The sequence below is a fragment of the Bison bison genome, unplaced genomic scaffold (assembly GCF_000754665.1).
Source record: "Bison bison bison isolate TAMUID 2011002044 unplaced genomic scaffold, Bison_UMD1.0 scf7180017864304, whole genome shotgun sequence".
NCBI classification, from domain to species: domain Eukaryota; kingdom Metazoa; phylum Chordata; class Mammalia; order Artiodactyla; family Bovidae; genus Bison; species Bison bison.
This window is the reverse complement of record NW_011494876.1, coordinates 5321691-5348689: the sequence shown is the minus strand read 5'-3', so window position 1 is coordinate 5348689 and position 26999 is coordinate 5321691.

Here is a 26999-nt window from a genome sequence, read left to right as displayed (position 1 = left end):
ACAGATGGCTAACAAACACATGAAAAGATGCTCAACATCACTCATTATCAGAGAAATGCAAATCAAAACCACTATGAATAACCTATTTCAATCTTCATGAATCACACCAAGAAGTTACTCAACACTGTCCTTAGCACTCAGACCAAACCTGATTTCTGCTTCTGTGCTAGACAATATTAGAACCAAACTATAAATAACTTAAGTCATTTGCTCTAAATACCTGCTCCTGAAAAATAAGACTCAAGTAACTTACTAAGTCAAACATCATGCTCATCAACATTTGCTTTAAAACTTCATCTTGTGCCCACCAACCCAAAATAAGTATCCCACAAAACTCAGCCCAATTCCAATCAGTTTCCACCTTGCAAGTCTTACCTTAAAATCATCCAGAGCTCTATAAAATAGTCTTCTCTGACCTTACCTTTCTAAGAAACTGGTAAGATTCTATGACAGTGTTCTCCCTACTACAGTAATTCTAATAAGTTATTTTGCTTGATCAACAGATATTTCTGGTGGTCTGCTGAATCTTCAGTCAACAATCCAAAATGGATAAATTAAACAGTTGTAGGAAATGAATGTTGTTATATTTAGATATGGCTTCCCTGATAGCTCAATTGGTAAAGACTCTGCCTGCAATGAAAGAGACACCAGCTCCATTCCCAGGTCAGGAAGATCCACTGCAAAAGGGATAGGCCACCCACTCCAGTGTTCTTGGGCCTCCCTTGTGGCTCAGGGGTAAAGAATCTGCTTGCAATGTGGGAGACCTAGGTTCAATCCCTGGGCTGGGAGGATCCCCTGGAGAAGGGAAAGGCTACCCACTCCAGTATTCTGGCTTGGAGAATTCCATGGACTATATAGGACATAGGGTCCCAAAGAATCAGATACAACTGAGAGACTTTCACTTCACTTTCATATTTAGATATATTGAAGTAACCACCTAAAAACAGAAATGGCTAAAAGAGTAGTGAGGAAGAATAGAGGAGGGGACAATTGCATTTCATGTTCAGTCTTTGATATTTGAATTTGTTTCAAAATGTGTGCATATTACTCTGATTGTTGTTGTTCAGTCACTTAGTCGTGTCCGACTCTTTACAACCCCATGGACTGCAGCACACCGGGCTTCCCTATCCTTCACCATCTCTGGAGCTTGCTCAAACTCATGTCTCTTGAGTAGATGATGTCTTCTGAACATCTCATCCTCTGTCATCCCCTTCTCCTCCTGCCTTCAATCTTTCCCAGCAACAGGGCCTTTTCCGGTGAGTTGGCTCTTCACATCAGATAGCCAAAGTTTTGGAGCATCAGCTTCAGTATCAGTCCTTCCAATGAATATTCAGGACTGATTTCCTTTAGGATTGACTGGTTTGATCTCTCTGCAGTCCAAGGGACTCTCAAGAGTCTTCTCCAACACTACAGTTCGAAAACATCAATTCCTCAGTGCTCAGCCTTCTTTACGGTCCAACTCTCACATCCATACATGACTACTAGAAAAACCATAGCTTTGATTATATGGACCTCAGGAGGCAAAGTGATATCTCTTTTTTATAATATGCTGTCTAGGTTGGTCACAGCTTTTCTTCCAAGGAGCAAGTGTCTTTTAATTTCATGGCTGCTGTCACTGTCCACAGTGATTTTGGAGCACAAGAAAATAAAGTCTGTCACTGTTTCCATTGTTTCCCCATTCTATTCTGGACCAGATGCCATGATCTTCACTCTTTGAATGTTAAGTTTTAAGCCAGCTTTTTCACTCTCCTCTTTCACCTTCAACAAGAGGCTCTTTAGTTCCTCTTCACTTGCTGTCATAAGGGTGGTGTCATCTGCATATCTGAGGTTATTGGTATTTCTCCCAGCAATCTTGATTACACCTTGAGCTTCATACAGCCTAGCATTTTGCATGATGTACTCTGCATATAAGTTAAATAAGCAGGGTGACAATATACAGCCTTGACACACTCCTTTTCCGATTTGGAACCAGCCCGTTGTTTCCATGTCCAGCTCTAACCGTTGCTTCAGTTACTGTTGCTCCATACAGGTTTCACAGGAGGCAGGTAACGTGGTCTAGTATTCCCATCTCTTGAAGAATTTTCCAGTTTGTTGTGATCCAGAGTCAAAGGCTTTAGCGTAGTCAGTGAAGCAGAAGTAGATGTTTTTCTGGAATTCTCTTGCTTTTTCTATGATCCAATGGATCTTGGCAATTTGATCTCTCATTCCTCTGCCTTTTCTAAATCCAGCTTATACACCTGTAATTTCTCGGTTCACATACTGCTGAAGCCTAGCTTGAAGGATTCTGAGCATTACCTTGCTAGCGTTAGCATGTGAATGAGTGCAATTGTGTGGCAGTTTGAACATTCTTTGGCATCGCCCTTCTTTGAGACTGGAATGAAAACTGACCTTTTCTAGTCCTGTGGCCACTGCTGAGTTTTCCAAATTTGCTGGCATGTTGAGTGAAATATTTTCACAGCATCATCTTTTAGCATCTGAAATACCTCAGCTGGAATTCCATCACCTTCACTAGCTTTATTTGTAGTGATGCTTCCTTAAGGCTCACTTGACTTCACACCCCAGGATGTCTGGCTCTAGGTGAGTGATCACACCATCATGGTTATCTGCATCATTAATACTATACTTTACTGAATAGTTTCTCTGTGCATTCTTCTCACCTTTTCTTAATATCATCTGCTTCTGTTAGGTCCATACCGTTTCTGTCCTTTATTGTGTCCATCTTTCCATGAAAATTCCCTTGGTATCTCTAATTTTCTTTAAAAGATCTGTAGTCTTTCCCATTCTCTTGTTTTCCTCTATTCTTTGCATTGTTCACTTAGGAAGGCTTTCTTATCTCTCCTTGCTATTCTTTGAAACTCTGAATTCAGATGGGTATACCTTTCCCTTTCTCCTTTGCCTTTCACTTCTTTTCTCAGCTATTTGTAAAGCCTCCTCACACAACCATTTTGCCTCTTTGCATTTTTTTTCTTGGGGATGGTTTTGATCACTGCCTACTATAAAATGTTACAAACCTCAACCCATAGTTCTTCAGGCACTCTGTGTTTCAGATCTAATCCTTTCAATCTATTTGTCACTTCCACTGTATAATCCTAAGGGATTTGATTTAGATCATATAAGAATGGTCTAGTGGTTTTCCCTACTTTCTTCAATTGAAGTCTGAATTTGGCAATAAGGAGTTCATGATCTGAGCCACAGTCAACTCCTGGTCTTGTTTTTCCTGACTATAGAGCTTCTCCATCTCCAGCTGCAAAGAATATAATCAATGTGATTTCAGTATTGACCATCTAGTGATGTCCATGTGTAGAGTTGTCTCTCATGTTGTTGAAAGAAGGTGTTTCCTATGACCTGTGTGTTCTCTTGGAAAAATTCTTTTAGTCTTTGTCCTGCTTCATTTTGTACTCCAAGACCAAACTTGCCTGTTACTCCAGGTATCTCTTGACTTCCTACTTTTGCATTTCAGTCCCCTATGAGAGGACATCACTTTGTCAACAAAGGTTCATCTAGTCAAGGCTGTGGTTTTTCCAGTAGTCATGTATGGATGTGAGAGTTGGACTGTGAAGAAAGCTGAGTGCTGAAGAACTGATGGTTTTGAACTGTGGTGTTGGAGAAAACTCTTGACAGTCCCTTGGACTGCAAGGAGATCCAACCAGTCCATCCTAAAGGAGATGAGCCCTGGGTGTTCATTGGAAGGACTGATGTTGAAGCTGAAACTCCAATACTCTGGCCACCTGATGTGAAGAGCTGACTCATTTGAAAAGACCTTGATGCTGGGAAGGATTGAGGGTGAGAGGAGAAGGGGATGACAGAGGATGAGATGGTTGGATGGCTGACTCAATGGACATGGGTTTAGGTGGACTCCAGGAGTTGGTGATGGACAGGGAAGCCTGGCGTGCTGAGGTTCATAGGGTCGCAAAGAGTTGGACATGACTGAACAGCTGAACTGAACTGATGATGAAAAGAACATCTTTTTTTTGGTGTTAGTTCTAGAAGGTCTTGTAGGTCTTCAAAGAACCGTTCAATTTCCACACTTCAGCATTAGGGGTTGGGGCATAGACTTGGATTACTTTGATATTGAATGGTTTGCCTCGGAAATGAACCGAGATCATTCTGTCATTTTTGATGTTGCATTCAAGTACTGCATTTGGGACTCTTGTTGACTATGAGGGCTACTCCATTTCTTCTAAGGGATTCTTGCCCACAGTAGTAGATATAATGGTCATCTGAATTAAATTCACCCATTCCAATCTATCTTAGTTAGCTGATTCCTAAAATGTCAATGTTCACTCTTGCCATCTCCTGTTTGACCACTTCCAATGTACCTTGATTCATGGAGCTAACATTCCAGGTTCCTATGCAATTTTGTTCTTTACAGCATTGGACTTTACTTTCACCACCAGACACATCCACAACTGGGTGTTGTTTCCACTTTGGCTCAGCCTCTTCATTCCTTCTGGAGCTATATCTTTGCTCTTCTCCAACAGCAAATTGGGCACCTACCGACCTGGAGAGTTCATCTTTCAGTGTCATATCTCTTTACCCTCTCATACTGTTCATGGGGTTCTCAAGGCAAGAATGCTGAAGTGGTTTGCCATTCCCTTCTCCAGTGGACCACATTCTGTCAGAACTCTCCACTATGACCCATCTGTCTTGGCTGGCCCTACAGGGCATGGCTCACAGTTTCACTGAGTTAGACAAGACTGTGATCCATGTGATCAGTTTGGTTAGTTTTCTGTGATTGAGGTTTTTATTCTGCCTGCCCTCTGATGGATGAGCATCAGAAGCTTGTAGAAACTTCCTGATGGGAAGGACTGGTTGTGGGGAAAACCAGGTCTTGCTCTGGTGGGCAAGGCCATGCTCAGTAAATCTTTAATCGAATTTTCTGCTGATTGGTGGGGCTGTGTTCCCTCCCTGTAGTTTGGCCCTAGCATAAACTACGGTAGGGGTAATTATATATAAAAATATATAAAACCATTTTAAAATATTAGTAAACAGTAAATCAGTGGCTAAGAGGCAATTTCCCTAACTTTTGTATAATATCAGGAGAGTTGGCATTCTTTGTTCTGAATTTAGCCCTGAAAACATAATACTGAGATAACAAATAAACATTACAAGTTATGTCCATCCCTGTTACACAAACATAAAAGTCACAATATGATAGGCATGTTTTACAGGCAGAGATGAGGCCAAGAAAATCGAAAAAGATCATTGAAAGAGTCCATATTACCCTTCATCTCTTGTAGTGGGACTTCCTAGGTATTATGTCTTATGGATTGACCTAAACAAGTTTGGGACTGGGTCCCCCTTTGCCTGTCTGCTCCCAACAAGAAAATATCACAAAGGAAAAAGTCCTTTTTCTTGTAGGACAGACCATTTTCCTGAGCCCCAATTATTTTTTTAATCTTAAACCTGAAAGAGGAAATTACCTTTTTAGATTGGAAACTGCAATAGCTGTTTCTGCCTAGCTCTACTTTGAGTCTACATATGAAGTACATACTCTGCTATGAGATGGTATTGGAAATGCTGATGGGAGAACTGAGAGGGAGTTATGGAAGTCATTTAAGGGATCTCAGCAGACCAAATGCAAATACATTACCGTTCAAAGAATAATTATGTGTGTGAAAAACTTCTAAAGTCCCTGGTACAAAAAGTTCCAATCTAGTACTTCACCATAGTGGGCACATCATAAATATTTGATGATTAAATGAATGAACAAAATGTTTTCAAAATTTAAGTCAAAATATAATAAAATCACACTTAAGCATTAGAGTTTTCTAATCCTTTTAAAATTTATTTTTACTGGAGGAATCAACCTGCCTGGCTTCAGGCTCTACTACAAAGCCACAGTCATCAAGACAGTATGGTACTGGCACAAAGACAGAAATATAGATCAATGGAACAAAATAAAAAGCCCAGAGATAAATCCACGCACATATGGACACCTTATCTTTGACAAAGGAGGCAGGAATATACAATGGATTAAAGACAATCTCTTTAACAAGTGGTGCTGGGAAAACTGGTCAACCACTTGTAAAAGAATGAAACTAGAGCACTTTCTAACACCATACTCAAAATGGATTAAAGATCTAAATGTAAGACCAGAAACTATAAAACTCCTAGAGGAGAATAGGCAAAACACTCTCCGACATACATCACAGCAGGATCCTCTATGACCCACCTCCCAGAATATTGGAAATAAAAGCACAAATAAATGGGACCTAATTAAACTTAAAAGCTTCTGCACAACAAAGGAAACTATAAGCAAGGTGAAAAGACAGCCTTCAGAATGGGAGAAAATAATAGCAAATGAAGCAACAGACAAACAACTAATCTCAAAAATATACAAGCAACTCCTACAGCTCAATTCCAGAAAAATAAGTGACCCAATCAAAAAATGGGCCAAAGAACTAAATAGACATTTCTCCAAAGAAGACATACTGATGGCTAACAAACACATGAAACAATGCTCAGCATCACTCATTATCAGAGAAATGCAAATCAAAACCACTATGAGGTACCATTTCACGACAGTCAGAATGGCTGCGATCCAAAAGTCTACAAGCAATAAATGCTGGAGAGGGTGTGGAGAAAAGGGAACCCTCTTACAGTCGGTGGGAATGCAAACTAGTACAGCCACTATGGAGAACAGTGTGGAGATTCCTTAAAAAACTGGAAATAGAACTGCCTTATGATCCAGCAATCCCACTGCTGGGCATACACACTGAGGAAACCAGAATTGAAAGAGACACGTGTACCCCAATGTTCATTGCAGCACTGTTTATAACAGTCAGGACATGGAAGCAACCTAGATGTCCATCAGCAGATGAATGGATAAGAAAGCTGTGGTACATATACACAATGGAATATTACTCAGCCATTAAAAAGAACACATTTGAATCAGTTCTAATGAGGTGGATGAAACTGGAGCCTATTATACAGAGTAAAGTAAGCCAGAAAGAAAAACACCAATACAGTATACTAATGCATATATATGGAATTTAGAAAGATGGTAACAATAACCCTGTATGCTGCTGCTAAATCACTTCAGTCATGTCTGACTCTGTGGGACCCCATAGATGGCAGCCCACCAGGCTTCCCGTCCCTAGGATTCTCCAGGCAAGAACACTGGAGTGGGTTGCCATTTCCTTCTCCAATGCATGAAAGTGAAGCGTGAGAGTGAAGTTGCTCAGTCGTGTCCGACTCTTCACGACCCCATGGACAGCAGCCTATCAGGCTCCTCCACCCCTGGGATTTTCCAAGCAAGAGTACTGGAGTGGGGTGCCATTGCCTTCTCCGATAACCCTGTATACGAGACAGCAAAAGAGACACTGATGTATAGAACAGTCTTTTGGACTCTGTGGGGGAGGGAGAGGGTGGGATGATTTGGGAGAATGACATTGAAATATGTATAATATCATATATGAAACGAGTCGCCAGTCCAGGTTCGATGCATGATACTGGATGCTTGGGGCTGGTGCATTGGGACGACCCAGAGGGATGGTATGGGGAGGGAGGAGGGAGGGGTTCAGGATGGGGAACACATGTATACCTGTGGCAGATTCATTTTTATATATGGCAAAACCCATACAATATTGTAAAGTTAAATAAAATAAAATTTAAAAAAAATAAAAATAAAATTTATTTTTAAAGCTGGGAAAATATTCATTCCTGAGAAGTATCATAACACTATCTTAGAGAGATACAAACTCCGTATACAATTTTATTTAAATACACACACACACACACATATCTCACTTCATAAGAAGGAAAAATCTCTAATGCAGCAATCCAAAATATTAACTGTAATTTCCTTTAGGATTAGACAGTATTTGTTTTTATATTTTTACTTTTCCATCTTTTAATTTTTTTATACTAAGCATACATTCTTTGAATAAGAAGGGTAAACTATTTTAAAAAGAAAAATATTTCTATCGTAACTCTTCACTTAGCAATGGAACTAAGACCTTTAGAAACATACTGGATTGATAACTTTGCCTATCAACAATGTGCTCAACACCACAACTTTTTTTTTTCCTCAAATTTTTTCTCTGTGTGGTGAGGAAGTTCCTAATTCACAGAAAAGGAACTTGCAACTCTACCTCCGAGAAGAAACCAGAGAAGAAAAAAGCTCCATAGCACAGAATCCAGAAAACAATGAGGAACTTGTTTAAGGCAACATACACCTGACACAAGGGAGCTCTTCACACTCACACAGGGTTGGAAACATTGTCAAATGATCTCGTTATTTTTATTTCATCTGTTCCCTAACTCATGAAACTCGTAACAGTATATTTAATATTCAGTTTCTATAAAAAGAAACTTTCTTTAAAACATAAATGGTAGGTACCATGGAATAAACAGACGCTAACAATTACAAGAACAGCTAATGTTTCTGCAGGCCTGCTATGTTCCAGGCACCGTGCCATCTACTGTGCACACCATGCATGCATTATTTCATTTAATCCTCGGTGCCATGAAATAGGTACTACTATCTACCACATCTGGAGATAAGGAAACACACAATAAGGAACTCACCCCAGATCACAATGCTGCATGGAAGAGGAGTCTTCAAACCCGGGTCTAATTGCATCTCATATTCCTAATGATTAAGAGTCTTAGTTATTTACTATTATTTTTCTCTTCTTGTACCACAAAAAATTCTTCAGAACATGATATTAGACATTTCTTTCCAAAAACTGAGAAGAAACACAAGGTTTAAGCATTTAGCAACCTCTGTTTATCCATTTATCCATGTTTTCTTCATTTTTTTCCCCAAGAAAGTGATGCTTTGAGGGAAGGAAACATGCTAAAATTATTTTTTTTTAATCTGAAAAAGTAAGCTGTAAAATGATACGTGGTCATTTCCACATCATTTTTTGTCTTGTATTTTATAATGAAAAAAATACATGCCTTGGTATTTCCACCATTCTCAAGGCATCCGATATAGAAAACTGTGTAGGCAGAAAAATACTCCTTCTGATGAATTTACTGTTTCAACTTAACATTTAGAATGTAGTGGAAAGAATCAATAGGCATATACTCTTCTTGGGAGCCATAAACATTTATTTAAACAAACTCAATGTTCCTTTTGTGTATATTCAACACATAAACAGCTTGAAATTGACTAGAAAAGGAACTATATTCTTAAAAATCTCAGATGAAATACTAGTGAATGGGAGAAGAACTGTATGACAAGAGCAGCATATATACACTGCAGGAGCATGAGTCTTTTCTATTACCTGATATTTGTACAAATGTGGTAGGTCAGTTTTGGATAAAATGTTAGAGCAAAGAGCAGTAGTTCACAACCTCAGGGCCCTGAAGAAAAACTGAAACTCATCACCTCACATTTCAGGGAGTCTGCCTGCGCTGGCATCTGACAATCTATACTTGACAGGTGTCCCCCAGGATGGGGATGCAGGTGGCACATGATTCACACTTCCAGAAATACTGCTATGAATAAGAGCAAATAAGAGCATGGGCTCCAGAGGCAACTGTATCAGTATGAACCATGGCTCCCCAGTCAGGCACAGAGTGTCCTTAGTTAGGCAGCTTAACCTCTCTAAACCTCAGTTTCTTCATCTGTGAAATGTGAGAACAGCAAGAATATCTTCCATAGTTGTGAGAATTTTTTAAAAGATTGTACAATATGTATCTGTCTTGAGATACACACACACACACAAAGAGAGACAGTGAAGGGAAGAAATTTCCCATACTGCACAACAAAAAGTAAATGTTCAAGAACTGTATCTTGCTGATATTAAATTACTGTTTTAAAAGACAAAGCCCCAAAGCTCTAAAACCTCTGTTGTCATGCTCTCTACATTTCTCAATCTCTTCTCAGGGATCTGAGTCACCTTCATATTTTCTCTTAGTTAAATCTTCCTTGAGTATCAATCCTAACTTGCTTTGATTGTGAGGTGCTGGCATTTTGTAAAATCACTATTAGGCATTCAAACAGTTCTTTCCATATTTCAAAATATTAGAACATCAGGACAATCTATGGCCCAATTTGGCCTTAGTTGGTACAATAATTGCAACTGGTCTCCCTGGATCCAATTATGCTATGAATAAAATAAATCCCAGAGCACAGAAAATTGATTAACTAGTTATCAAAGTAGTGTGCAGATATTTTCTACCAAGATTATTCTATATATTGTTTGATTTGTAAAGGATACACATATGCACACAAGAATAGACACTCAACTGTTTCTTTCCATTATCTTTGAATAATACAACAGATGCACTTTCCATTTCTAAATCTTTTAGAATTTTTGCCTAAAACATTTTGTTATAGTTTTTATTATTCAGCAGAGAGGGTAAAAATATGTTTTAATTTTTATTGAAATTCAGGTTTCTGGGGGAATTTGTTTTTGACCTTTTTATTGACAATATTCATGCAATTAAATGCACCAATCTTAAGGGCACTGCTCAATGGATTCTAACCAAGTTAACACATTCCTGTAACCACTAGTGAGGCTGAGATTTAGAAAACCAACACTTCAGAAAGCTCCCTCTTACTCTTCTAAATCACTACCTTCCCCACAGTTCAGTTCAGTTGCTCAGTGGTGTCCAACTCTTTGCGACCCCATGGACTGCAGCATGCCAGGCTTCCCTGTCCATCACCAACTCTCAGAGCTTGCTCAAACTCATGTCTGTCGTGTACCTTCCCCACAGGTAACCACTATTCTGACCTCCATCACCAATGATCAATTTCATTTGCTTTGGAACTTCAAATAAATGGAACCAGAGAGTGTACATTTCCTCTACAACATTAAGTCTGTGAAATTCATTCATATTTTTATTTCTAACAGTAGTTAATATTTTTATCATCAATATCTAGTGTTTCATTGTATATCCGTGTCACAAGTTATCTATGGACATTTCTGTTTGGGGCTACTATGAGTAAATGACTGAACATTCCTGTCCATGTTTATTTAGCACACATGTGTACTTAAACTGCTGGGTGGTAAGTTGGCTTATGTGCAGTCCTAGCTTACACTGTCAAAAAAAAGTTTACAATGATGATCTTAACAATTTGTACTCCCACTGACAGAATATGAGAGTTCCATTCACTCAGCCAATTTTGCTATTGTCTGTCCCTTCCATTTTAGTTATGTTGGAGGATGTGTAGTGGTACTGCATTGAGGTTTTAATTTGCATTTTTCTCATAAGTGATTACATTGACCATCTTTTCTTGTCTGTATTGGATATTTCAATATTAGCTTTTTTTAAGTTCCAAGTTTTTGCTTATGTTTGTACTAAGTTGTCTACCTCTTTTTATTTTTAGTAAGTTTTGGGACCGTAAGGACAGCTTCAGATTTACAGAAAAGCTGATATGAGAAAGATGGAGAGTGACAGGATATGCAAACACTAACTAAAAGAAAGGTGTTTACCTGTAGCAGTGGTAGACAAAGTTTGATCCAAGAACTACTACCAGAGATAAAAAGGATCATTTCATAATGATTAAGAGACAATTCAAAAGGAGGATATAACAATGTCAAATTTGTTACAGCTAATGTCATAGACTCAAATACACAAAAATGAAAACAGATATAAATAAAAGGAAAAATAGACAAATCTGTAATCATCAGAGATTTTAATACATTTTTCTCAAAGAATTTAGTAGAGATATAAAATATTTGAGCAATACAATTAACAAATTTCCCTGTGTGTGTATGTGTGTGTTGTATACCATGCACCAAATAAATGCAAAATATACACATTCTTTTTCAGGTGTACATGGGACATTTATTAAACCATCCACTGAGTCATAAAGCAAGTATTAACAAAGGTCAGATTATTCCTTCTAAGACCCATAATCTCTATCCAATCATAAGGAAACTATCAAACTGAAATTCAGGGACCTTCTACAAAATACCAACAGATACTTCTCAAAACTGTGAAAGTTATAAAAACAAACAGAGGACTGAAAAACTGTATGGACCAGGGGAGACTAATGAGACACAATGACTAATCACAGTATGTTAGCCTGGTTTGGATGATGGAAGAGAAAAACAGTAGTATAGTTCTTACATTTAAGGCATGTCTCTTGTAAGCAGTATATGGTGTTATTTTTTAAATCCAATCTGACAATCTTTGCTTTTAAAAATGTCTTGCGGTTGGCCAAAACGTTCATTTGGGTTCTTCTGTAAGGTGGTACAGAAAACCCAAATGAACATTTTGGCCAACTCAATATTTGCATTTATTTTTTTTAATATTTTATTTTTTAATTTTACAATATTGTATTGGTTTTGCCATGTATCAACATGAATCCGCCACAGGTATACACGTGTTCCCCATCCTGAACCTACCGCCTTACTATTTGTTTTCCATTTGTCCCATCTCTTTTGTGTTCCTTTCTTTCTGCTTTCTTGCATACATTCTGATTACGCGAGTAATTTTTATCATTCCATTTTATTTTTTTAATCAGATTGTTATACATTTTTTAAAATTTAGTATTTACCCTAGATATTGCAACATATATCCAGGACTTATTAATCTACCTTAAATTAATAACTACCACTTCCTAGATAATGCAAGAATCTTACAACACTTCAATGACCAATACTCTTCTCCTACCTTTTGTGCTATTGTTGTCATGCATTTTAATTCTGCACATAGTTTAAACCCACTGGACCTTATTGTTTTATAAAGTCAACATTTATTTAGACTTTTAAATATGTATTTACTTATTTAGATGTATTTATCTTTGCTGTTGCTCTTCATTCCTTCTTGCATTTCCATCTAAGATCATTAACTTTCCGCTGAAAAACATCTTGTAGTGATTATTTTAGTGTGGGTTTTCTAGTAACAATTTCTCTCCATTTTTATTTGAATGAAAATGTCTTTATTTTACCTGCATTTTGAAGGATATTTTCACTGGGTGTAGAATTTTTCTTTGGCAGTTATTTTCTTTCAGTTGTGTATACATACATCATTCTTTATCCACTAGCTTTCATCATTTCTTTTGAAAGGTCAATTGTCACTTTACTTTTGCTCTTTTAAAGGGAATTTATCTTAGATTTTCTCTTTATAGGTGTCATTACATTTTGCTATGATACTTTGTATTTATTTTGTTTGAGGTTTATAGGGCTTGGTGAATTTGCAGTTTGTTATCTTTCTTTAGTTTTGAAAGATTTTGGCCAGTTTATCTTCAAATATTTCTTCGGCTCCATTGCCCCTCTCTTTTATTTTCCATTCGTTTTTATTCTCTGCACTTCTAATTTAGTATTTTCTATTTATTTATTTTCAGCTCACTAATTCTCTATTCTGCTGTGTCTAATCTGCAGTTAAACACATCTTTTGACTTTTAATTATTTCTGCTTTAGAACTTCCATTTGGTAATAGTTCCACAGATGCTAATTTTATGGTGACAGTCTCTATTCTTTATCTACTTTCTTTAACTTAATAATCTTATTTCAAATTTTTATTTTTATATTAACCACAATATCTGTATTACATATAGGCCTATTTTTCTTGTTATTTCTTTATTGTTTTTCTTGGCTGTGCCCTTGGCAATGAAAGCACAGAGTCCTAACCATTAGACCACCAGGGAATTCCATAAACACCTATTTCTACTGTCAATTTTTTTCTCTTAGTTTTTGTCATTTGGTCTTATTTCCTGGCATAGCTGGTAATTTTGGATTGAATGCTGACATTAAGCATGAGTGATTTCAGAGACTGTGGATGATGTTATATTTCTCCAGAGAATATTTTATTCTCTTCTGCCTGACAGGCAGGAAACCTTAATCCAATCAGAAACTGAAATAATTGGAGGTGGTGTTTAAGACTTTGTGAGGCCTCATCTATCACTAATTTACCTCTGTCATCAGCTGTAATACTTCAGAGGGCTGTTTTAAAAGCCTGAGGACTTTACTGGGATATATTCTCCTTGGCAGTTTCTAAATTATAATGTTGGTCTCTCCTTAGCATCAAAAGCTAAGATGGCCAAAAGTTGTGATTATTTTTTTAGTCCCTTAGCAACTACTTTTTGGTGTTTCTTAGCCTCTCACTCCACTCATGCCCAGCTTAAGAATTAGCTAATTCCTTGAAGGGAAATTGCATAGAGAATTCTGGATCACTTCTCTGAAGTTCCCATTTCTTCAGATTTTGGCTCCTTAAGTCTTGACTATTTAATTAGCCCTGAAGTTAAGTTTGAGGTTCCCCATTCTAGTAATATTGCTGTCTCTGCTTTCCCTATTTCAGTTTCCAAGTCCTGCAAGGCAAATAAACAAAGGTTCTAAAGGTAAAAACCTCAGTAAATGCAGAACTCACTTTATGCTTTTTCCTTCTCTATGAGATGATCACCCTTCCAGTTTTAGGCACCTTTATTGTCTGATGGCTTCAAACAGCTGTTATTTTGAATTTTAGTGAGATTTTATCACTGTTCTCAGTGGGAAGGTCAAACTAATGCTAGAGGATTTGGTTTCCATTTACCTTACAACTAGCTCAGCCACTAACAAAACTGAAGCCAACTGTTGAATAGGGTGATATCATATCCCAGTTTGTATGGGACGGTTCTGCTTCATGGCTTTTATTCTGGAACAAAGATTACTAGTGCCCCCTTTCATGTTCAAAAGTGTCCAGTATGTGCAGTAAATTATATGATCACTTTACCTTCAAAGGTGATTTTTATCCTTTTTCCTGCCTCCATTAAAATAACTATTAATTACTTATAAAGAATGCCATATGACTAAACAATTAAAAAATGGGTATTTCATATGTATTGTTTGTATGTATCTTAGAATTAGCATTTCTTCAATTTACTTGTATGTCTGACACATCATTCTGAAGCCAAACAAAAAAAAATAATTTTTATTTTTAAAGATCAAGGAGATTTCCATAGACCAAATAATCAATCCCAATGTCTAAAACCATAATACCATGCATGTAAACATAAACATACATATAAATACAATGTGTTCATTTGCAAAAATCAACTTTTTCTGTATGTATAATTTTCATGGTCTTTCAGGACTAGAAGAAACCTCAAGATGACTGAACTCTGCCATACATTCCTTTTACAGAAAAAGACCCTGAGGTCCCAAAAGTTAGTATAGGATGACCTAAATGATTTATCCAGCATCACAGGTACATTCTGAACTGTCTTGTCTCCTAGTTCAAAGTAGTTCTCTCTATATACACTACTTAACCCAGTGTTTGTGTATCAGCAGAATCTTCCTGCTCCCATAACAACCAATACCTCCCGTTCCTATATACTAGTATACAAGGATAAAAGGACTTGGGAATCCTTCCATGTTGGGATATAAAGGGCAAGATTTGGACCTTTCATACTAGGATATAAAGGGCAAAAGCTCTTCCTGTGAATTTCATAAAGTAACCATTTACATTTTATTCACTTAATGTTTGCCAGATTATCTACTGAGTAGTCCCCAAGGATTTGGAGTTGCAGATGGTTCATTAGGATTCTTCGTTTATTTCAAATAGAAGAATTCACAGAGTACATGATTTATTAGGTAGCTGCAGCAGACACATCTGGTGCCCTGAGTCACATCCACTTAGACTTATGCCTGATTTTAGCCAGGTTGGAGTAGATAATTCAATGCAAGCTTAGATCTGTTTCCCTGATAGCATCTCACCTACAGCCAAGACTGAGTATCCTTACTTTCTGTCCTATGACCCTCTTGGATGTTGGTGGGAGTTTTTGTACATGCGTGGAAACAGCAGGGGCAATCTTGACCAATGAACAGGAGTTAGTGAAGACTTAGTCAATAAACACTCCTGCCTGCAAACTATTGTAGACAATTCTGAGGCTCATTCTTCTTAGGATCGTCATGTGCTTCCTAGGATGTTTCCGTGGAATTAAGCCCTGTTGCCCAAATATCACCCTTACGTTTCTCGGTTTTTCTTCTCTCCAATCTCATTCTTCCTGCTCCCTCATTCTTGTCCCCCTTCCTCAACATCACCTCTCAAAAACATTCACACACACGTCTTTGTGTCAAAGCATGCTTTTGGAGGAACCCAAATTACATAATGTTCAAACTCTATAAATTCTTCCACTTATAAAATGTCCCGATTTCAAACCCCTCTCAACTTCAGACTCACATGTGAAGACTAGTCCTTAGCTCCTATGCTATGCCATGTCCTCCTAGACAGTCAAGGATAACCATAATGAATGTGTTCTATTACAGTGCCATCTAGTGGCAAGGATGAATCAAAACTCATGGCATCTAAGTGACCATCCTGTAAATTAAACTTAAACTGGTAATTTCACATTATATAAGAAACATAAATGTATTAAAGAGCAGGCAATCTTACAGTTCCATTGAAGGCCAAAAAGATAAATGTTTGTGATAGGGTATTAAAAGGTTGGGATAATTTTATGATATGTATGTAACACAAGCTAACACACTGAGAAAGATAATAAAATCTCATGCATGAAAAGGCAAAAGCTAATCGCCAACAAGGTCAGGTAGAGGTTTACCTCTGTGTTTTTATTTAGCTGAGCACAAAGCCATATTAAACATACAAAGTTGGTTCATACAGCATAGAAATCTGCCCCAACAAGTAGTGCTTAAGAGATCTCAGGACAGAAATGAGAAGTAACGCTAAATAATAATTACAACAATAACAACAACAGCTACCATTTAAGGAGCACTTACTATGTTCCACGCCCTGTGCTAAACATTTAATCCATGTGGCCTCATTTAATTTTTACAACAGCCCTATAAGGTAGGTACTACTGATACCTTCATTTTTTAGATAAAGAAAAGTAGGCTCAGCAAAATTGGTGAAGTTCTCAAGGTCACACACCCAATAAAGAGCAGAAGGAGATTCAAACCTAGTTCTGCCTGGCTACAAGATGTGTTCTTTTATCCAGTTCACATTTCACGCTGCATCAGAAATGACGACCAATTTTATGCCAAGTATATTGTGAGTGATGGTTATCAATAACAAGCCCCATTTTACAGATAGAGTGATGAAAACAGTCATGGTTAAATATGTTGCCTTAGGCCACCTGGAAATCAGTGACTTGCCTGAATTAAGATTCTTTGGTCATTAGACTCTAGTCAAAACATATATTCTTTCTCTTGACTGACTTCTGTCAGCAATTAATTTATATCCCTAAGCAAAAGATCTGATTGCCTTATCTTAGATTGTCTAACTCAAAATGCTATTATTAGATGATACTCTACAGAACTATGGGGAAAAAAATCTGTCCTGGAGAATTTAATTGTGTGCCATCTTCTGACAGTGAGTTTCATAGTTCAACCAAGTTTTGGGTAAATTAGAACTCAATGGTTAGGATTTATGGTCCCAGTAATTCATCCTAACACAAGAATCAGGGATAAGATGGACTTATCATCAAAGGGCATATGGACCTTGATCATGACTGAAAATAGAATCTTCTTAGTTATATAGTCATGTCTCACTGAAGAAAGAAGAAATATGCTTTTGGATTCTACTGAACGATCATTAGTACAACCTTGGGTAAGATATTTAACCTTTTGGGGCCTTAGTTTTTCATCTTTGAAGAAGAAAAATGGAACTAGCTTCATAGAGTGATGGCGATGGTAAGCATTCAACCAAGAATAACATATGACACGTGGTAAAACTTAAATTGTTTTTCTTTCCATCCTTTCTTCATTTCATAAATACATTTAAGTTGCTTATGAAAATAGTCTCAAAAAAAATGTTTTCTCTCTTCTTCCTTCCTCTGGTTCAAAGAAGTAAAGTTCTTCCAGCAATCTGAATAGTGTAAGGACCTAATAAATAAATACTTCTGAAATACCTGGATTTGCCAGTGGAGGAAAATTTAGCAATATCTAACAAAGGCGATGGCACCCCACTCCAGTACTCTTGCCTGGAAAATCCCATGGATGGAGGAGCCTGGTAGGCTGCAGTCCATGGGGTCATGAAGAGTCGGACATGACTGAGCGACTTCATTTTCACTTTTCACTTTCATGCTTTGGAGAAGGAAATGGCAACCCACTCCAGTGTTCTTGCCTGGAGAATCCCGGGGACGGGGGAGCCTGGTGGGCTGCCATCTATGGGGTTGCACAGAGTCGAACACAACTGAAGCGACTTAGCAGCAGCAGCAGCAGCAACAACTTATAAATGCAAATACTATTTGATCTAGCAATTCTACCTGTAGGAATCTATCCTATACATAAATGGTTTATGTGCAAGGCTATTCACTGAAGCATTAATTTAAACAGCAAAATATTTGTTAGAATCTGAATGTCTATCAACAGAAGATTGCTTACACAAATTATGATACATGGTACATCAATACAAGGGTACAATATGCAACTGGAAAAAAATTACAGGATATATTTTTGAGTAAGAAAGCAAGGTATAGAACATTATGCATAATATACTACTACTGTATAAAAAGAGAAAATAAATACAAATTAGTATTTGTTTGCATGTGCACAAATTCTAAAAAGACATCCCAAAAATTGTGGCTTCTAGTAAGCAAGGTGCGAGAAAACTGGATCTGTGTGGAAAGAAAGACTTCACTGTATTTTACCTTTTTAAATCAGTGGCAAAAATTTAATAAATTAACTACATTTAAAACACGTATTGTTGGGCTTGTACCCACTTCCAAAAGCTAGTAAGATCTTAAAGTCTGCCTCCTTATCTCATATAGTTTATAATAGACAGATGGATAAACTGAGCCATAAACTACCAGATTTCCCCATAGTTTTTTTAAAAACATGAATTTAGCAAGATTATACAGCATAAGGTCAATATATAAAAATTAATTGTATTTCTCTATATTAGTGACAATTAAAATTTAAAATACCATTTGTAATAGCATAACAAACATAAACACTTATGAGTTTAAGGGGAAAAAAAGTACAACCTATACACTGAAAACAATACAACATTGCCGAGAGAAATTAAAGAAGGCATAAATAAATGAAGAGGCATACCATTTTCATGGATTAGAAGATTCAGTATTACTAAAATGTCAGTTCTCTTTAAATGAATCTAGATTCAACAATCCTGATCAAAATCTTGTCAGGATTCCTCTTGTAGAAACAGACAAAGTAATTCTAATATTTATTTGGAATTTCAGAGTTTAGAATACATCTGTAAAAAGACTAAATTGAAAGACTCTCATCTGATTTCAAGACTTACTATAAACCTACTATAATTAAGACAAAAATAGCAAGATAATTCAATGGGGAGAAAAAAGAGTTGTTTCAATCAACTCTGCTGGATCAAAATATACTGTATAGGAAAAAATGAAACTCAACATCTGCCTCACACTATATACAGAATTTACTTGAAATGAAAGATAGACCTAAACATAAAACTAAATGATGATACTTCTGGAAAAAAAATGTAGAATACCTTCACAAATAGCTCACCTTTTGAGGTAGGCAAATATTTCTTAGATAAGACAATGGAAAAGCATTAATCATAAAGAAAAAAATTGGTGAACTAGGCTGTAACAAAATTTAAAACACAGCTCTTCAAAAGATCGTGGAGAGAAACTGAAAAGGCCAACCTCAGATTGAGTGAAAATATTTAATAAAGATCTCGAATGAAGAATAAAGTTATCAATGAACTGCGTACTTTACTAAAATGATAAATTGTATGTTATGAATACTTGAACAATAAAAAAGGCAAAATAAGAATATAGACAGCACTCTTAAATCACCATAATAAAAAGATGCTCAACTTTATTAGTGACCAAGAAGACGTACATTAAAATCACAAAAAAATGCTATTCTACTCCTCACAGGATGGTTAAAATTAAAAAGATTGACAATACCAAGAGTTGGCAAGGATGCAGAACAACTGGTACTTTCAAACCTTGTTGCTGGGAATGCAAAATTGTACAATTTCATTATAAAAGAGTTTAGATGTTTCCTTAAATTTTAAATATGTATCTAAACCAAGTTTTCTCAGCCTCAACACTACTGAGATTTTGGGTCAGATGGTTCTTTGCTATGGGAGCTGTTCTGTGCATTCCAAAATGTTTTGAAGTATACCTGGCCTCTACTTGTCTGATGCTACTAGCACCTCCACATTCATGACAAAAATGTCCCCAACACAGTCAAATGTCCTCCAGAGTGCAAAATTGTCCCCAGCTGAAAACCACTTGGCTATTCTATGGCCAAGCCACTGAACAACTAGTTACTTACTGAAAAGAAAACATATTTCCAAAAAGAGACTTGGGCATAAAAATCCATATCATGTTTTTTCTTAATAACTAAAAAAATACAGAAATAATCCAAATGTCCCTTAACAGGTAAATGGATAAGCAAATTGTAATACATTCATTCATACAGTGGACTAATTCATGAATAATGTTGCTATGAACATTGGTATACAGGTATCTGTTTGAGACTATATTCTTAACTCTTTGGGGTGTATACCTGGAAGTGGAATTGCTAGATTACACACTAATTCTTTAACTTTTTGAGAAGTCTGCAATAACTTTCGAGAGTATAAAGGGATTTGAGATTTTTTAAAAAGTTGAGAACTGCTGTCCTAGAACATTCCAGCTTTGCCTGAATAATTTATGCTTGTATATTCAACATAAAGATAGGTATCATCTGCTGTGTTATGAGGCCCTCCTATGTGTAGCTTATGGCTCTTGGTATGCTATATTTTAATCACCTGTTAGCTCCACTCTCCTCTCTCTAAACTATATACTCTTTAAGGCTGAGATTCAGGTCTTTTCTATTTGTGTGTATACCCAATGTCTGGAACGTAATAATGCACACGAAGTATTTGTGACATATTTTTTAAGGAAATTAAAGATGATTATTTGAAATGTTCTATAGAAGAGGATTGATAAAGATTTCACTCATATGTCATCTCTAATTGCCTAGTAATGGCTGCCTGCAGGTCTGTGTTGAAAAGGATCCTGGGGTCATCTACAGGCTTAGCAGGAAGGAATGCAGAGACTAATTAGCAATGTTACTGAGATGTGGAAAAATTCATACTTACACTAGATGCTAAATCCCCTCTCAGTTCTAACATTCCATGCAGGAAAAGCAATTATTTTTGCCTTCAAATCTCATCCTTATTAATTTAGTCTAAAAATCTGATACCTCTTTTATTAGTAAATTAAATGTGACAATGTTGCAAAATCCACTAGATAAGAAACACAAATATTCCTTCTTCAGCCTGCATCCCTACCCCTGGATTCTGTCAAGATCAAAAGCCCCTTATAGAATTCTTCATAGATTTTTACAAATACATCAACACAATTTTATGATAATATGAGGTTGTTAGATTTGAAATGACTCATACTGCTTTCATCTGGGGACTCATTCCTTACCCAAGTAGCATTCGGAGAAAAATATATACAGCCTACATTTTCATTTTATTTCTAGTTTCATGTCTTTGGTTTTATTTATAAAAAGCTACACACTGCTAAAAAATGAAAATCATTCCCCTGTATTATTACATTATTTCTTCAATCTCTTTTTGCAGATGGACAGCTATTTGAGTTAAAGAAATTACTGGCTAAGACAAAAAAAATAATTATGACTTAGAAAGACTAAGAAGATACATTTGAATGGGGAGTCTGAAATCGTTGTGGCCTCCATTTCAGGAAAAAAAAGAGGGGGAGAAATCTATAAATTACGTGTGGGTATATTATTATTCACATAGGTGACATGTTGATATATTATGGTATTAATTTAATGACACTGACCCAAAGATGTTACTCCCAGAAAGATGCTTTCATTTGTGCTGTTTAGATTTGTGCAAAGATGACTGGGCCTCAGAGAATGAGCAATGTACTTATCTAAAACTCACCTTGTATGGTGTAGAAACACTAAATGAGGAATTGAGAATTTCATGACAATCTAAATGATGCTACCTTCATAAAGGAACAGAAAATTTTCTCATTTCTTGAGGATAGATAAAGAGCAGCAAGAATGCTTTTTCCATATGCATATGTGTGTAGAAGAGCTAATAAACTATGAGTGTGATAGAAAACAATTTTGCAGCCAAGGCACAAAAAAACACTACCTTGAGTTTTACAGCACTTTTTGCTTTTTAAAAACATGTTCACATCCATTATTTCATTTTATCCTCCCAAGAAACCTGTGAGGTAGGTAAGTCAAGTTTCATTATCTCCTAGATTTATCTAACACTCTTGCCACTACTACTTTATGATAGGGTTCATGCATTCAGAGAGTATTCCTTGCATTACAGGCATATTAAGTGACTCAGAAGAATCAGAGAAATGAATTAACAAGTATGCATTATAAGGGACACGGATGCTCTTTCCTAACTTGGGAGTTGACTTTCCCTTATAAATATTCTACCAGCAAAAAATAGCAATAAATACATTTGTTCTGGTGTATTGCAATGGGGATTTCCAGACAAACCACAGTTGACTTGCCAGCCCAGCACAGGGTGATAACTATATAAAAAGTGACCCCCCATGACTATGTGCAACAAAAGCACTGGCTTTATTTCTTATCCCCTTTCTCTTTTTTCTTACTTAACCTTCTTTCTGGCCTTTAAAAGATCAAAATCTAAGAGAAGGAGCATTTTAGGTAAGACAATGCAATGAATAAAAACTGCCATTGTGTAGACAGAGCCCATGATTCTATTTAATGTAAAACTACTATACGTATTATTTAGTCCATGCCTTATTAGAAATACAACTGAACAGCACTTATAGGCAGAGTAAAGAAATTTACTTGTAAAAACACTACCTCAAAGTTTGTTCTTCTATCGAAGTGAAGAAAAGCATTTCGTTAGGAGCTGGGATGGAAAGTGGTTTTGGTCAGCTGTGCTTATTAATACAGCCCGTTCACTGAAAGCATTTCATCTATGTGTGTAAAGTAGAGGGGGCCACTGCATCCAGAGGTCTCTGCTCTAGACCCCTAGACTCTGACCCCCACAACTCCCTCTCAGCAAGTTCATATCCGAGATGAACGTGGCTAAGAGGCTGTCCTCTATACTGGGTCTTAGAACCAAACTCAGTTTTTCTGCTGATGGCTTGTATTTTTTGAAGGCAATGAGAATGTTATGCAATCATATTACATAGTAAGACACAAAGTTAAATTTTACAATATTCCAGGAAGCCTTCATGAACTGTTGTTTTTACCTATAGTTAAAAATATCTAGCTAAGAGGTTTTCCTGCTCCTCCATTATCTCCATCAGCTTAGGATGGTTAGACAATGCTCTTTGGACACAGTGCAGCTAGAACTTTGTTCTTGTTGGCAGCAATTCACCCCTAAACAATGAGAGGGGAATGCTATCTTCTCTCCCTTCCTCACCCCAGCTATGCTTCAGAATCTAGTGATTAAGGCCTGGGATTTGTGTTCCAGCACCTCTCCTTTCTGACTTTAGAAAATAATTTATGTGGGCATGTGTTTCCTGATTTGTAAATGAGGACTCTGAAGGGCCCTGCCTCACAGCGGGTTGTGAGCATAAAATGAGGTCATCCTTAGGGCAGAGTGCCCAGAATGGTGTAAGTGCTCAATGTTAGAAGGGTACATTTATATAGTTAAAAACATGGTTTTTCTCAATCCTGACAGCAGGCAACCTTAGGAGAGGTGAAATTTGTTGTTGTTGTTCAGTCGCCTAGTCGTGTCCAACTTTTTACGACCCCATGAACTGTAGCATGCCAAGCCGCTCTGTCCCTCATCATCTCCCACAGTTTGCCCAAGTTCGTGTTCATTGCATTGGTGATGCCATCCAGCCATCTCATCCTCTGCCACCCTCTTCTCCTTCTGCCCTCAATATTTCCCAGCATCAGGGACTTATTTTGTGATACCTTTTCAGACAGGGCCCAAGGTGGGTATGTATCTATAGTGTTGACTTCTGAAACCATGCTAAAAGAAAACACTGCTTTTTTATACCTTATGTAATCAATTCTTTCCTATCTCAATCTTCCGTTGTACCTCACGTTCCCCTATATATCATTCTACACAACTGTCCTGTTCATTATTTTGTCCTACCTCAGAGAATAGGCATGTGAAGAATGGAGATCTTTTACTTAATGTTAGTTTCTGCTACTCTACCTCCGCAGAAGTTCTTACACTGATTGCCTAAGATTTCCATGGTGCCCATAACCAAAATATTTTTAGTCCTGATTTTCCTGGATCTATTTCTCCATTGTACTGACTGACTACTTAGGGTTTCTTGAAACCTTCAAGAAGCTACTTTTAGCTAATACTCCTCCTACCTCCCTCCCTATTTTTTCTTCTCCTTCTCTTCCCAACCACCAAATATTAGTATTCCCACTGGGTAGCAGTTTAAAAGGAAGAAGTAGTTCTGTTTGTGCTGATGTAGATAAATTTCTAAAGTATATCATGAACTTTTAAAAAGAGATATTTTCACTTATCATTAGCTTTCTATGTTTATTTTTATATAACCCAACCATGTATATTAGTTTTGTGGGGCTGTTATGACAAAGTACCATAAATTGGGTGGATTATCAATATACGAATTTATTTTCTCATAGTTCTAGAGGCTGGAAGTCTGAGAGCAAGGTGTCAGCAGGGTTAGCTCCCTTTGGGAGGCTCTGGGGGAGAATCTCTCGCTTACCATTTTCCTAGCTTCCAGCCTGCTGTCAATTCTTAGCATTCTTTGGCTTGTAGATTCAACACCCCAATTTCTGCCTCTGTTGTCATATGGCATTCACCTCTGTGTGTGTCTGTGTCCAAATTTTTTCTTATCTTACAAAGACACCTGTGACTGCATTAGGATCTACCCTCTCTGATCCCATATGACTACATCTTAACCTGATTACACCTGCAGAGAGCCTATTTCCGATTAAAGTCACATTCACAGGTCCTGGGGGTTAGGACTTCAACGTACTTTCTGGAGAAAACAGTTCAACCCACAATGCTATGCTTAACTTGTTTTTTTTCTCTCATTACATTTTTATTTTTTTAATATAAATTTATTTATCTTTATTGGAGGTTAATTACTTTACAATATTGTATTGGTTTTGCCACACATCAACATGAATCCACCACAGGTATACACGTGTTCCCCACCCCAAACCCGCTTCCCTCCTCCCTCCCCGTACCATCCCTCTGGGTCATCCCAGTGCACCAGCCCTAAGCAACCAGTATCATGCACTAAACTTGAACTGGCGAGTCATTTCATGTACAATATTATACATGTTTCAATGCCATTCTCCCAAATCATCCCACCCTCTCCCTCTCCCACAGAGTCCAAAAGACTGTTCTATACATCAGTGTCTTTTTTGCTGTCTCGCATACAGGGTTATCGTTACCATCTTTCTAAATTCCATATATATGTGTTAGTATACTGTATTGGTGTTTTTCTTTCTGGCTTACTTCACTCTGTATAATAGGCTCCAGTTTCATCCACCTCATTAGAACTGATTCAAATGTATTCTTTTTAATGGCTAAGTGATACTCCATTGTGTATATGTACCACAGCTTTCTTATCCATTCATCTGCTGATGGACATCTAGGTTGCTTCCATGTCCTGGCTATTATAAACAGTGCTGTGATGAACCAAGGAAACCAGAATTGAAAGAGACACATGTACCCCAATGTTCATCACAGCACTGTTTATGCTTAACTTTTAACTGGTTTAAAATGTTAACAGAGGTAATCCGAACAGTGGGTTTCTACAACTCATTTCCTTTTCTTCTGTGTCTTTTGTATTTTTCTTAATCTAACAAATATTACATATATACACACAAATATTGATACCTACATATGCATGCATATATATTGACATAAAATAATTAGCACCTTATAACTTTCTATCCTTGGGTCACCTGGGTCTCCATTCTTGGATCAACTTCCTTTCTTTCTATTCACTCAGCAGTTTCATCCATTCTCATGAATTTAGTTCTGGCCTAAAAGATGCTTACTCCTTGGAAGGAAAGTTATAACCAACCTAGACAGCATATTAAAAAGCAAAGGCATTACTTTGTCAACAAAGGTCCGTCTAGTCAAGGCTATGGTTTTTCCAGTGGTCATGTATGGATGTGAGAGTTGGACTATAAAGAAAGCTGAGCGCCAAAGAACTGACGCTTTTGAACTGTGGTGTTGGAGAAGACTCTTGAGAGTCCCTTGGACAGCAAGGAGATCCAACCAGTCCATCCCAAAGGAGATCAGTCCTGGGTGTTCATTGGAAGGACTGATGCTGAAGCTGAAACTCCAATACTTTGGCCAACTGATGCGAAGAGGTGATTCATTGGAAAAGACCCTGATGCTGGGAAAGATTGAGGGCAGGAGGAGAAGGAGACAACAGAGGATTAGATGGTTGGATGGCATCACCGACTCAATGGACACGGGTTTGCGTGGACTCCGGGAGCTGGTGATGGACAGGGAAGCCTGGCATGCTACGGTTCATGGGGTCGCAAAGAGTCGGACACAACTGAGCAACTGAACTGGACTGATGCACTCAGTTCAGTTCAGCTCAGTTCAGTCACTCAATCGTGTCCGACTCTTTGTGACCCCATGAATCGCAGCACGCCAGGCCTCCCCTGTCCATCACCAACACCTGGAGTTCACTCAGACTCACGTCCATCCAGTCAGTGATGCCATCCAGCCATCTCATCCTCTGGCATCCCCTTCTCCTCCTGCTCCCAATCCCTCCCAGCATCACAGTCTTTTCCAATGAGTCAACTCTTTGCATGAGGTGGCCAAAGTACTGGAGTTTCAGCTTCAGCATCATTCCTTCCAAAGAAATCCCAGGGCTGATCTCCTTCAGAATGGACTGGTTGGATCTCCTTGCAGTCCAAGGGACTCTCAAGAGTCTTCTCCAACACCACAGTTCAAAAGCATCAATTCTTCGGTGCTCAGCCTTCTTCACAGTCCAACTCTCACATCCATACATGACCACAGGAAAAACTATAGCCTTGACTAGACGGACCTTTGTTGGCAAAGTAATGTCTTTGTTTTTGAACATGCTATCTAGGTTGGACATAACTTTCCTTCCAAGGAGTAAGCGTCTTTTAATTTCATGGCTGCAGTCACCATCTGCAGTGATTTTGGAGCCCAGAAAAATAAAGTCTGACACTGTTTCCCCATCCATTTCCCATGAAGTGGTGGGACCG